This window comes from Lolium rigidum, chromosome 7 (genome assembly GCF_022539505.1).
Source record: "Lolium rigidum isolate FL_2022 chromosome 7, APGP_CSIRO_Lrig_0.1, whole genome shotgun sequence".
Classification (NCBI taxonomy): Eukaryota; Viridiplantae; Streptophyta; class Magnoliopsida; order Poales; family Poaceae; genus Lolium; species Lolium rigidum.
In genome coordinates this window covers 298,017,114-298,029,367 of record NC_061514.1, presented here as the reverse complement: position 1 = coordinate 298,029,367, position 12,254 = coordinate 298,017,114, and positions in this window count along the sequence as shown.

Sequence of the window (12,254 nt, the reverse complement as noted above, 5' to 3'; positions counted from 1 at the left end):
GGGCCTCCACTTGATTTGTCCTTCCGGCTCCGTCGTATTTTGGGAAAATAGGGCCTTCTGTCAAAATCCCGAGGTTTTTCCTGAAAGTTGGATTTCTGCACAAAAACGAGACACCGGAACAGCTTCGCTGAAAACAGCGTTAGTCCGTGTTAGTTGCATCCAAAATACACAAATTAGAGGCAAAACAATAGCAAAAGTGTTCGGGAAAGTAGATACGTTTTGGACGTATCACGTACCTTCTTGCAAAGGAAGGGAACACGGGAATACATCCTCGTCTCCGCGTGCCTCGGTTATTTCTATACCCGAGCTCTCTTTCCTCGTGATAGCCATCGTGCTTGAAGTACATATATCTTGCTATCACTTGTGCTACATATATCTTGTGCCTATCTTGCTTAGCTCTAGTTGTTATTGTTACAGTTAGTTGAGCTTAGGATATTTAGGGTTTGCGCTTGTAAACTAAACATTAGTTTAATTCCGCATTCTTACAAGACAAATCCGTAAGAGTTTTTAAACGCCTATTCACCCCCCCCCCTCTAGGCGACATCTCGTCCTTTCACGTAGTGTCAGGCAATTCGCTATCATTTGGAAGCTTCTTCTTCATTATTTTCAGTAACTTCTCAAATGTCGTGTCACATAAATCAGTCTCTGCCTTCCATTGCAGCAACTCCAGTGTGGTACCGAGCTTTGTGTTGCCATCTTCGCAATTTGGGTACAACTTTTATTGTGATCCTCTAATATGCCTTTAACTTTCGCTTCTCATTTACACTTTCTGCTTCTCTGTGTGCATCAGCGATGGCCCGACGAAGATCATCAGCGGGATCATCTGATGTATCTTCATCTTCAGCTTCCCCTGCCTCTTCATTTTCAACTTCCCCCGTTGCAGTATCACTGTTTTCAGGGTACATATCATCATCCTCTTCTTCTTCATTCTCTTCTATCATAACCCCTCTTTCTTCGTGCTTGGTTCAACAATTATAGCTGGGCATGAAACCTTTCCAAAGAAGGTGGGAGCGAAGGACTTTCCAGAAAGCGTAATCCTTTAAGTTTCGACAGTCAACACATGGACAACACATAAAACCATCCGCCCGTTGGTTTTCCTTAGCCACACGGATAAAATCTTTCAGACCCGCAGTGAACTCCTTATAGCGTCGATCATCGTACATCCATTGCCGCCGGTTCATCTACATCATATAGTTAAGTTTATAAAACATCATTATAGAACATCATTAATAGTGAAATGACCACTGTACAAATGAAAGGATAAAGTTGCTAACCTCGACCGAGGAGGAAAGAAAGAGGAGAAAGCTTAAGTGTGGCTCGGGCACCTCATATCATTTTTTTGTGTGAAATCAAGTGGCATCATTCTGTCAGACATTTCATCGAGCACCTCTTGTGCATAGGAAAGAAAAACAAACTAGCACACAACTCTCACACCTTCCACCAAGAAAAAACAGAGGAGAGGGCTGGCCGGGTGACAAGGTATCAACTTGTCAATGCCTACAGATTGTAGACTAGGGTTTTCAGGGAAGTAGAGGGCAAGTAGATCTCGAGGGTTCAGCCGGAAAAGTACTCGACAGCTAGAAAACTAGGGTTATGTTGACAATGAAATCGATCCTTTGTTCGTTCCTCGACTCCCCCTTATATAGGAGGCGGAGCCGAGGGTTTCGTGATGTACAAGTTACAAAGACCGGGAGACTCTTTGAGCTCGTCCCGTAATAGTTACAAGTCATTATTCCTAATACAACTCTATCTTTCCAAACTATCTCTTAACTGGGCTTCCGGGCTTCATAAAGTTCGGGTCGTGGGCCTTTAGTAAACCCCGGGTACCATCTTTGGCAGGCCCATTGGGGATGCCTATGTCAATAGCCCCCGAGATTTTGCTTGAATCGAAGAATCAGGGAAAATCTCCACCATTACAATTATCATAGGATTTCTTCGGGTTAATAGAAATCTTTCATAAAACAATCATATATTGTACAGGGATATCGGTAATTGGGGCTAGTTCATCTGACGGATCAGGTACCAGTTAACTGCTCTTGTGACAATCCCGCAAAACCTACTTCAAGATCACGTCCCTGGACATGATCTCAGGATACTGGCGTAATTCGACATGTGCCGCTTAAGGTCTTACCAGATGCCGAATTCCAGTCATGTTTTATCGGGTACCTAACGCGTCTGTTAGGATTTTTCTTCGCATCTGTTGATACGGAAAAAATTAGCAGAGCGCATTCAGAGGCGATGCCACGCCACGCAGGACGGATCCTGGGGTCTTACCTTCGCAAAGTACTGCGGCATTCAGAGTTTAAATCGCTACTGAGGCGCTCTGAGAATATATTGTCGAGTGCCTTTTTCGGCTGTTGGAATAGCACATTTGTTCGAGTCATTGGATGACTTATATTTGTATCTTGTCCTCCCGATGGGAGTATATGAAGTTTCATAACTCAAAATATGCTCACCATGACTTCTTCAATTTCATCGGGTACGCGAATAGCGTTCCCGATGGGAGTAGCCCCCGAGGCTACAGCCAAGTGCTTGTATTTGGTTGTAGGCTCACCTTTTTAGTATCTTTGTCGCTAGATTGTCAACTCTTCTAGTACTTTCATCTTTTATCGGGTGCGCGACCAGCGCTCCCGATGGGAGTAGCCCCCGAGGCTACAGTCGAGTATTTATACTTGGCTGTAGGCTCAACTTGCGTTACTTCTATGTTTTTATCATCTGCATTACCCTCTTATCAGAAGTATAAACAATACTACTGATAAGAGTAGCCCCCGAGCATTTGAACAAATGCTTGTATTTGATCAAAAGCTCCCGAAGTTATCAATAATACCCTTCTGTCGCCAATCTTCGAAGCACTACAGTCGAGGTTCCCCTTATAGTGACATCAGCACTGACGATAGCCACGATCTCTGTATCAGGAAGACGCGGGTTCTATCCTTTCACTGACTTGTAGGCCCAAAACTCTTCGGTATTTGACACGTTACGCAAGTGGGGGACACACGTCCTCCACTTTCCCTGGCACGCGCGCTGTAGTGCCTGTCCAGTTACATCACAGTAAAAAGACTGTTTTACCCATGGAGACACGTGTAAGCTCTGGATCTATTTCCCCTGCATCCAACGGCGCAGCGGTTCAGTGGCCTGCTACAAATAACCATCGTCTTCCTCATTATTCCCCTTCGCTGCGCCGCGATCCTATTCTCTCTCTCCAAAACCTCCATTGCTACCACCAACCTCCTGCGCCCGTACTCTTCCACAATCTCTCCAGTGCTCACACTGATGCCACCGCGGGCAAGACTCACAAGGCACACCACTCCAGAAACCAGCATGGCGACGGAGAACCTGGAGATCTCTGAGTGGGAGAGATCTAAGATCTCGAACCAAGACATCAACCTGCTGAAGAAGCTCGGGTTGACGAAGAAAGAAGAATCGCTGATCTTTCCCAGCGAAGAAAGCTTCCCGACGCCCCCCATCCAATACCGGGTAACTTTCGTTGACCACCTCATCCGCGGTCTTTCCACTCCTATCCACGAGTTCCTTCGTGGATTACTCTTTGTTTATGGGCTGCAGCTGCACCGCACTGACCCCCAATTCTATCCTCCATGTCTCTATCTTTATCACCTCTGCGAGTGCTTTCTGGGACCCATCCGAATTGGGCCCTGTGGAAACGCATTTTCTACATTCGCCGCAACAACTCCCACAGCACCAACTATAATATAGGCGGTGTTGTTATCTGTATTCGTCCCGACGTCGATTATTTCGACGTCAAATTCCCCGACTCTGTCCAAGGGTGGCGCAGGAGGTGGCTATATACCCGCGAGGAGTATCTTGACTCGTAGGAGTACAACATCGCGCCTTTGACGGTGGCGCAAAAATCCTTTGGCGCCGATCATGGGATGCAGAAGCTACCGAAGAAGAGAAGACGGCGACAGATGCGCTGATGAAACGCATCCACGAGCTCCAGAACACCCGCGGTAAGGAACTGTCGGGTGTTCAAATTACTGCGCACTTTCTTAGGATCAGGGTGCAGCCTCTACAGGCTCGCAAAAACCCTCTGTGGCTGTATGCTGGCGATAAAGACGTCAACCGCATATCCAAAGATCTCCCTGTGAAGGATTTGGAGAAGCTTATCCGACGTTTTTCGTCGCTGAGCAAAAAGGATTCAGTTCCAACCTCCTTCCGCGTGAAGCCATACAGCGGCACCAACGCTCTCCCTCCATTAAGTAACTTGTCTCTTTGAGTTTATATTTTTCGACTGCTATCTTTGTTAACTTGCTTTCTCGACTTTGATTCAGATTTCGACTGCTATCTTGATGTCTTACTGTCTTGCTATCGACCTCTGTCCTTAACTGTCCCTTGCTATTGCTTTTCATTCTGCAGAACCACCAAGTTATCTCTTCTCTGCCCCCCTTACCTGAAGGTCGGGAAGTTGATGAACGAACCGTCGTTACCGACGATTCCCAGGGCACTTCTCGCCCTGAGAGTGAAGTCGCGGGATCTCACAAATCCGCGGCTTCTTCTGATAAAGAGACAGAATCGGAAGCTTCTGATTCTGGACGCTCACCTCCTTCCGCTGCTTCTCCAAAGAACAAAAGGAAAAGAGGTGAGATTGAAGATTCCGGCACCTCTAAACCCGGCGGGTCACCTCGCCGAGGAAGCTTCCCCCGAGGAGGAGGGTGCCTTCAATCCTTACGAGGATGCCCTCGTTAGCTCGTAAGTTACCCTGCCGTCTTTTTCTTTTTATATATTGTTTGTGAATATTCCCATACTATCTTTTGTGCACAGTGGCGAAGAAGAAGAAGAACCCGTTGCCAATGTGACTGCTCCAACGAGTACGTCGCAAACTTTAGTTCTTTTGGAAACTCGTCGTGCAACGGTGGAAACCTCGCCTCCTCAGCAAGACTTGGAAATGTCGACTCCCGTCGCCAGCCGCCGAGCCCCCTCGCCGAAGAGAGCGAGAATTGAACTTGGCGAGGAACAAGGCTGCTTGGCCGGGAGTTCAACGACTCCTTTGGTTGATGTAAGGACCCTTACCACTATTTTGTCTTCTGTCGAGTTTTTCCCTCTTGTCCTTTCTAACAACTTTCTTTCTACAGCCTCTGATGAAGGAATTCATCCGTCTCGGTACTCAATTTATTGGGTACCGTTACACTATTGAAAGTTTGAAAGGTACACCTTTCTATCGTCTCTTTTTTATCGGTTATACTATATTGCTATCTTTATCTTGACACTTCGCCATCCTTTCTTCTGCTAGAGGCTCTCGCCAAGGCTAACAAGCGTGCCGATGATCTCGCCCTCAAGCTGGAGCAGAGTGAAGAAGCTCGCGAGAAGGCCGAGCAGGACGCTCCCTCTGTTGGAGGTCTTCGAGAGAGACTCCATCAAGCTGAAACTGCTTTGAGTGAGAAAACAACTCAACAGATTGCTCGTGAAGAGGATGTCATTGCCTGCCTGGAATCGCAGAATCAGTGTTTTGTCAGTAAGTTCATTGATCACTTTGATCGAGATTCTTCCAAGATTAGCTTCTCCTTATACTTGTTGATAACACGAACTTTGTTTCAGCAGGGAAAATGGGTCAGGATTTTGAACTTCAGGAACCTGAAGGGGATCGTCTTCTCGACGCCCTTTCCCTTCTTGAAATTCACGGGGATCTGGCGCGCCGCAGTATTGCTGATGCGCGGACCGCGTTTACACGCCTCTTCCCCTATTTCTTCCCGAAGAAAAACCAACCAGAGACCTTCTCTTGTCAAGCGCTTCATTCCTGAGGAGAATCACGGATTGGCTTTCCGGCAAGAAAACTTGAAGATTGGCGTTGAAGGTACCATAGCCCTGGTTGCTGAAAGCCAGCAGAACGTCGACTGGGCGAAAGCTGGTGAAACGAAGGGGATAAACAAGGAGAGGTGGCAATCCTTGATTAAGGCTGCCAAGCCACACTCGAAGAAGATTCTCTCCTTCCTCGGATACAAGCCAGCTGCTTCCTCCAGTTCTGCCAAGCCGGAGGTCAAGTAGACCAACTCATTCCTCCATTTGCTATCTTTCTTTTGGTAGATGCCGATATCCTTATGATATACGGCTATTTTCGTCGACTCACTAGGAGCTGACTTTTTGTAATGGACCCCTACTCTTGTAAATATCTCAACTTATCAATGAGGAATGATCCATTGTTTGGTAATTGATTGTCGATCTTTTCTTTCTTCCAGTTGGTATTTGATAACTACTCTAAGACTGCTGGAACATCGGCTGCTTCCCCTGCTACCTATTGCGCGAACCGAATACCTACCGACGTTTTCCCTGATGATTCTTCGTGCGTTAACTCTGAACTTCTCGAATTATCTGAACTTCGGCAGCAACTCCAAGCCATGAAGAAACAGTCCCTCATTGTTATGGATCAATCTCGCAAATCTTCTGAGCGAGAGAAGATAGCTCTTCAGCAGGCTCAGGAAGCCTTAGACTTAAAAGATTCTGCAATTGCCGAAGCTTTACAAGCTACTTCCCGAGAAAGCTATATGCTTGAGCTGCTAAATGACGCAAGTATGGATATGGCAGGTAAGTTTCACTTCTTATATTCCTCTGTATTGCTATGTAGCCATTGTTTTGTGCAAAACTAACCATCTTTCCTCTTGGTTAGGCTCTTTTTTGGATGCTTCTGCCGAAAATCGGCGTGTTGACGCGAGATCGGAGGTTCTCATTCGGCTTGCTCTTCAAAACAACACCAATTTTTGGGCTACCGCAGATCGAACCCGCCAAATCGTGCGGTTTTAGGATCGTGCTGGTCAGGTCCGTGAATTTCTCGACTTCTGCATAAAGACACTGGCCATGGTTTATAATGCCATGTTTCCTCGGAACGCTCAACCAAAAACTCTCCCTGACTTGATGGATAAGTTCAAGAGTGTGGATCGAATCCATGGTTTTGTGAAGGCCCAGTTACTTGCTGGCGCTAGGTTTGCTATGATCATGCTTCAAATCTGCCATCCAAAGTTGGATATGTCCAACACTGTCGAACTTTGCCACGCCAGATTAAAGAAACGAAGAAGAAACGTCACCAGGATCAATGACGAGGTGACACCCATAGCCGAAAAGATGATTGAGGATCTTCTTCAGATGGATGCTGAATATTTCTCCGAGAACCATTATGCTGATTCCATGGGTGCTCCTGCGGAGGGCGAAAGGGTAACCATAGATGACCTTATTGATGCATGATTCGTTTCTTTTGTCAATTTTTCATGTAACAAAGAGATATCGTTATGTTGCGAGAAGTATGTATACTGCGAGGACTCTGTATGTTTATTTTTTCTTTTTCCTCTAGCCCCCGAGTGTTTCAAATAGGCGTATGTATATTTATGACTTGCGAGGTGTTGTAACCAAGGCAAATAATTTATGTTTCATATATTGTGTGTATATTGAATCTGCTGGTTGCAAGTCCCCGAGCTTGTCAAAGAAAAATATGTATATCACCAATATCTTTACTATATTGCAGCACCGCGAGCCCGCCTCATTAAAAACCTTTCAACCCCACTCGGTGCCCTGAAAGGAAAAGAGTGCGTCTGAAAACTCGCGGGCTTTTCAGTACATTGTATGTTTACATGTATGACTATATTTTTGACTTATGCGTAAAAACGCCTAAGCTGCGCCACGTTCCGAGGGTTTGGCTCTGCAATCCCTGTCTTCTTGTCCTTTATTCTGTATGCTCCTCCTTCGATTACTTCGGTGACGATGTACGGGCCTACCCATGGCGACTCGAATTTTTCATGGCTATCTTGCGTGAGCCGAAGAACCATATCGCCAACTTGGAAGGACCTTGGTCGCAGACATCGACTATGGTAATTTTTCAGATCTTGCTGGTATTTGGTGACCCTTGACAGCACCTCGTCTCGAGCTTCGTCGAGTGCATCAACATCATCCTCCAGTGCCTTTCTCGAGGTTTCTTCATCAAATTCCGCCACTCTCGGAGAATTGTGTTCTATTTCTATCGGGAGCACTGCTTCGGCTTCATGAACCAGGAAAAACGGAGTTTCTTGTGTTGCTGTATTGGGCGTCGTCCGTATACTCCATAGCACGCTAGGCAGTTCTTCTGGCCAGGTGTGTCGAGCTTTTTCTAGTGGTGTTAGCAGCCTTTTCTTGATGCCATTGCAGATGATACCGTTCGTTTTCTCGACTTGACCATTGGTCTGCGGGTGCGCAACTGACGCAAAGTGTAGTTTGATGCCTACCTCTGCACAATATGCCTTGAATTCCTTGGAGGTGAAATTGCTGCCGTTGTCCGTGACGATACTGTGCGGTACACCGAATCGAAAGACGATGCCTTTGACGAAACTTATTGTCGATGCTGCATCTGGCGAGGTTATTGGTTTTGCCTCGATCCACTTGGTAAACTTGTCGACAGCCACAAGCATATACACGTATCCTCCTGGCCATGCCTTATGTAATTTTCCCACCATATCAAGACCCCATTGAGCGAAATGCCATGACAAGGGTATTGGCATCAACTCTGCTGCCGGAGAATGAGGTTTTGCCGCAAATCTTTGACACGCATCGCAAGTACGCACTATGTCCTTTGCATCTTCTATTGCTGTGAGCTAGTAAAATCCTGCTCTGAAAACCTTGGCTGCTATTGCTCGACTGCTTGCGTGGTGGCCGCATACTCCCTCGTGTACATCCTTCAAAATAACTCTGCCTTCTTCGGGTGTAACACATCGCTGCAATACTCCCGATATACTTCGTTTGTATAGCTCTCATTTTACCACAGTAAAGGCTTTGGACCGTCGAATAACTCGCCTTGCTTCTACCGGATCTTCAGGCATTTCTTTCCTTGAGATATATGCTATGTAAACCTGCATCCAAGGAACTTGTACCACCATCACCTCGTGTAATTCCTCTTCATCTCCCAATGTGTTTGCTCCTGATTTTGCTGGAGCCCCCGAGTCTTTCTCAAGATTCTCCTTTTTCTTTGGCTGTTTCTTCGCCTTAGTTGATCTTTCACTTATCTCCTCCCAAAATAAGCCGGGTGGTATTGCTAAGCACTGCGACCCGATGTTTGCCAAAATATCGGCTTCATCGTTGCTAAGTCTACTAATATGATTCACTTCACACCCATCAAAGAGTTTCTCGAGTTCGTTGTATACCTCCTTGTACGCTATCATGCTGTCATTGACTGCGTCGCACTGGTTCATCACCTGTTGAGCCACCAGTTGGGAATCGCCGAAGATTTTTAATCGGGTTGCGCCGCAGGCTTTTGCCATCTTCATCCCATGTAACAGTGCTTCATACTCCGCCTCATTGTTAGACGCGTTAGGAAACGTCATCCGCAGGACGTACTTCAACTTATCTCCTTGAGGTGACACTAATATCACGCCTTCTCCAGCTCCTTCTAGCCTTTTGGACCCGTCAAAGTTCATAGTCCAGGTTCTCGACAAATCTGGGGGTCCTGTATTTTGCAGCTCCATCCACTCGCGACAAAGTCCGGTAGGATCTGCGACTTTATTGCTTTTCTTTTTTCATACGTGATGTCCCGAGGGGAAAGCTCTATTCCCCAAAGGGAGACACGACCCGTAGCTTCTGGGTTGTTTAATATATTTGATAGAGGCACCTCGTTGACCACTATTATCGGATGCGCCAAAAAATAGTGCCGCAACTTTCTTGCCGTTGTAAATACTCCATACGCCAACTTCTGGTACGGCGGGTACCGCTGTTTTGAAGGCGATAAAACCTCACCGATGAAATATACCGGTCTCTGAACTCCGTGAAGTTTCCCTTCTTCTTCTCTTTCGACCACAAGTACCGTGCTAACCACCTGAGGTGTGGCTGCGATGTAAAGCAGGAGAGGTTCTTTTTCCTTAGGCGCCACCAATATTGGAGGTGTCGAGATTGTGCGCTTAAGATCCTCAAAGGCTCTGTCTGCTTCTTCGTTCCACTCGAACTTTTCCCCTTGCTTGATCAAGGCGTAAAATGGCAACGCCTTTTCTCCCAGCCTGGCGACAAATCTGCTTAAAGCCGCAACTCGCCCAGTTAGCTGTTGTATTTCCTTTAGCTTGGTTGGCTTCCGCATTGTTACAATGGCTTGAATTTTCTCTGGGTTAGCTTCAATTCCTCTTGCTGACACCAGAAACCCGAGAAGCTCTCCTACAGGGACGCCAAAAGAGCACTTCGTCGGGTTCAGCTTGAGGCAGAATTTATCGAGGTTGTCGAAAGTTTCCTTGAGATCCTCAATTAAGGTTGATCCTTGCTTTGTTGTTATGACGACATCGTCGATGTATACTTGAACGTTCTTGCCAATCTGTGTGGCGAGACACTTCTGCATCATCCGCTGATATGTTGCTCCCGCGTTTTTTAACCCGAAAGGCATTGTTCTGTAGCAGAACACGCCATAGGGTGTTATGAAAGCTGTTTTGACTTCATCTTCTTCTTTTAGTCGGATCTGGTTGTAACCAGAATATGCGTCCAGGAAGGAAAGACGTTCACAGCCTGCCGTGGAGTCGATAATTTGATCGATCCTCGGGAGGGGGAAGTGATCCTTTAGACAATGTTTATTGAGACACGTGAAGTCGACGCACATGCGAAGGACCTCTGTGTTTTTCTTCGGGACCAGCACTGGGTTAGCTACCCACGTGGCTTCTGTGTGTAACTCTTTGATAAATCCTGCTTCTCTGAGTCGATTAATTTCTGACAGCATAGCTTTGCGGTTTGGTTCCGAAAAACGCCGCAAAGGTTGTTTGATTGGTCTGGCCATTGGATCCAAGTTAAGAGGATGCTCGGCAAGTTCCCTGGGTACTCCTGGCATGTCAGCTGGACACCATGCGAAGATTTTCCAGCGCTCACGGAGGAACTCGACGAGCGCGCTTTCCTATGCGAGATCCATGTTTGTTGCGATAGCTGTCGTTTTCTTGGGATCTGTCGGGTGAATCTGTACTTCCTTCGAGTTTTTGGTGGTATCAAAGGTTGGCTCCTTTAGCGGTCTCCCTCCATCTGGCAGCACGTCATAATCAGTTGTTAGCCTTGACGCCATATATTCTGCTTGCATCCCGAAAGTTTCTGACAGCCGATGAAAATCCTTGTCGCACTTATCCGCTAGCGTGAAACTGCCTTTTACTGTGATTGGGCCCTTGGGTCCAGGGAGTCTCCACAACAAGTATGTGTAGTGTGGTACCGCCATAAACCTGGCGTACGCGGGTCGTCCTAGTAAAGCATGGTACTGTGACGGGAAATCCACGACTTCGAACTCCAGCTTCTCTCTTCAGTAATTCTCTCGGGTTCCAAACTGAACGTCGAGATTGATCTTTCCCAATGGATAACTTGGCTTGTCCGGTGTAATACCATGGAAACGCGTGTCAGTTGGTGTTAGATTCGCCAAGGATATATTCATCTTCCTCATTGTATCTGCATACATGAGGTTTAAACTGCTGCCTCCATCTATGAACACCCGTGAAACGTCGAATCCTGCAATCACCGCTGGCAGGATCAAGGATGATTGCCCTGGTCGAGGAACTTGCTGCGGGTGGTCCGCTATGGTGAAGCCGATGTCCTGCCCCGACCAATTCAGGTACTCGATTGTTGGTGGTGGCATCTTTTCTGCCATAAAGACTTGTCGCGAAATCACTTTCTTAGCTCTATTGGATGGCCTGCCCTTCTGAATCATCGAGACCGCCCCATTGGTGTCGATATAGGGACCATTACTTGGAGCTGCCGCTAATTGTAGCTGGTGTCGATTTTCGTTCGTGATTGCAGGTGGAGGTGGAAGGTGGATCTCACTCCTTGGCCCCTGAGGATTCCTGTTTGCTGCCTGTGCGTTGGCATGCCCTGCGTACCTATGCAGTGCCTGGAAAGTTCGGCAATCCTTCTGCAGATGCCCCGACTGCCTCTTTCCGTTGTTGTCGAGAAAGAAGTGCATTTGGCACGGTCCGTTCAAAAGATCTTCGGGTGACACATACGGCCTTTGGAACCTTGGTCCATTATTTTGTCTGCTGGGACATGAACCGTCCCTGTAATCGTTGCGCTGTTCATTACTATTTTGATAATCCTCTCGATTATTACTTCCACTAGTTCCTCGGAAGCCAGCCGATATTTGGCCGGGACCGTCATGATCTGAGAATTGGCGAGAAAAGCGTCGTCTATTTTGAATATTTCGATTACGATCATCCTCAGGCGACCTATGCCGTTTGTTGTGGACAGCATCCTCTCCATCTGCCCAGCGATTCGCTATTTCCATGAGTGCTGCTATTGTTTTCGGATTAGACCGTCCCAAGTCTTCGACTAAGTCCTTTCTTCGG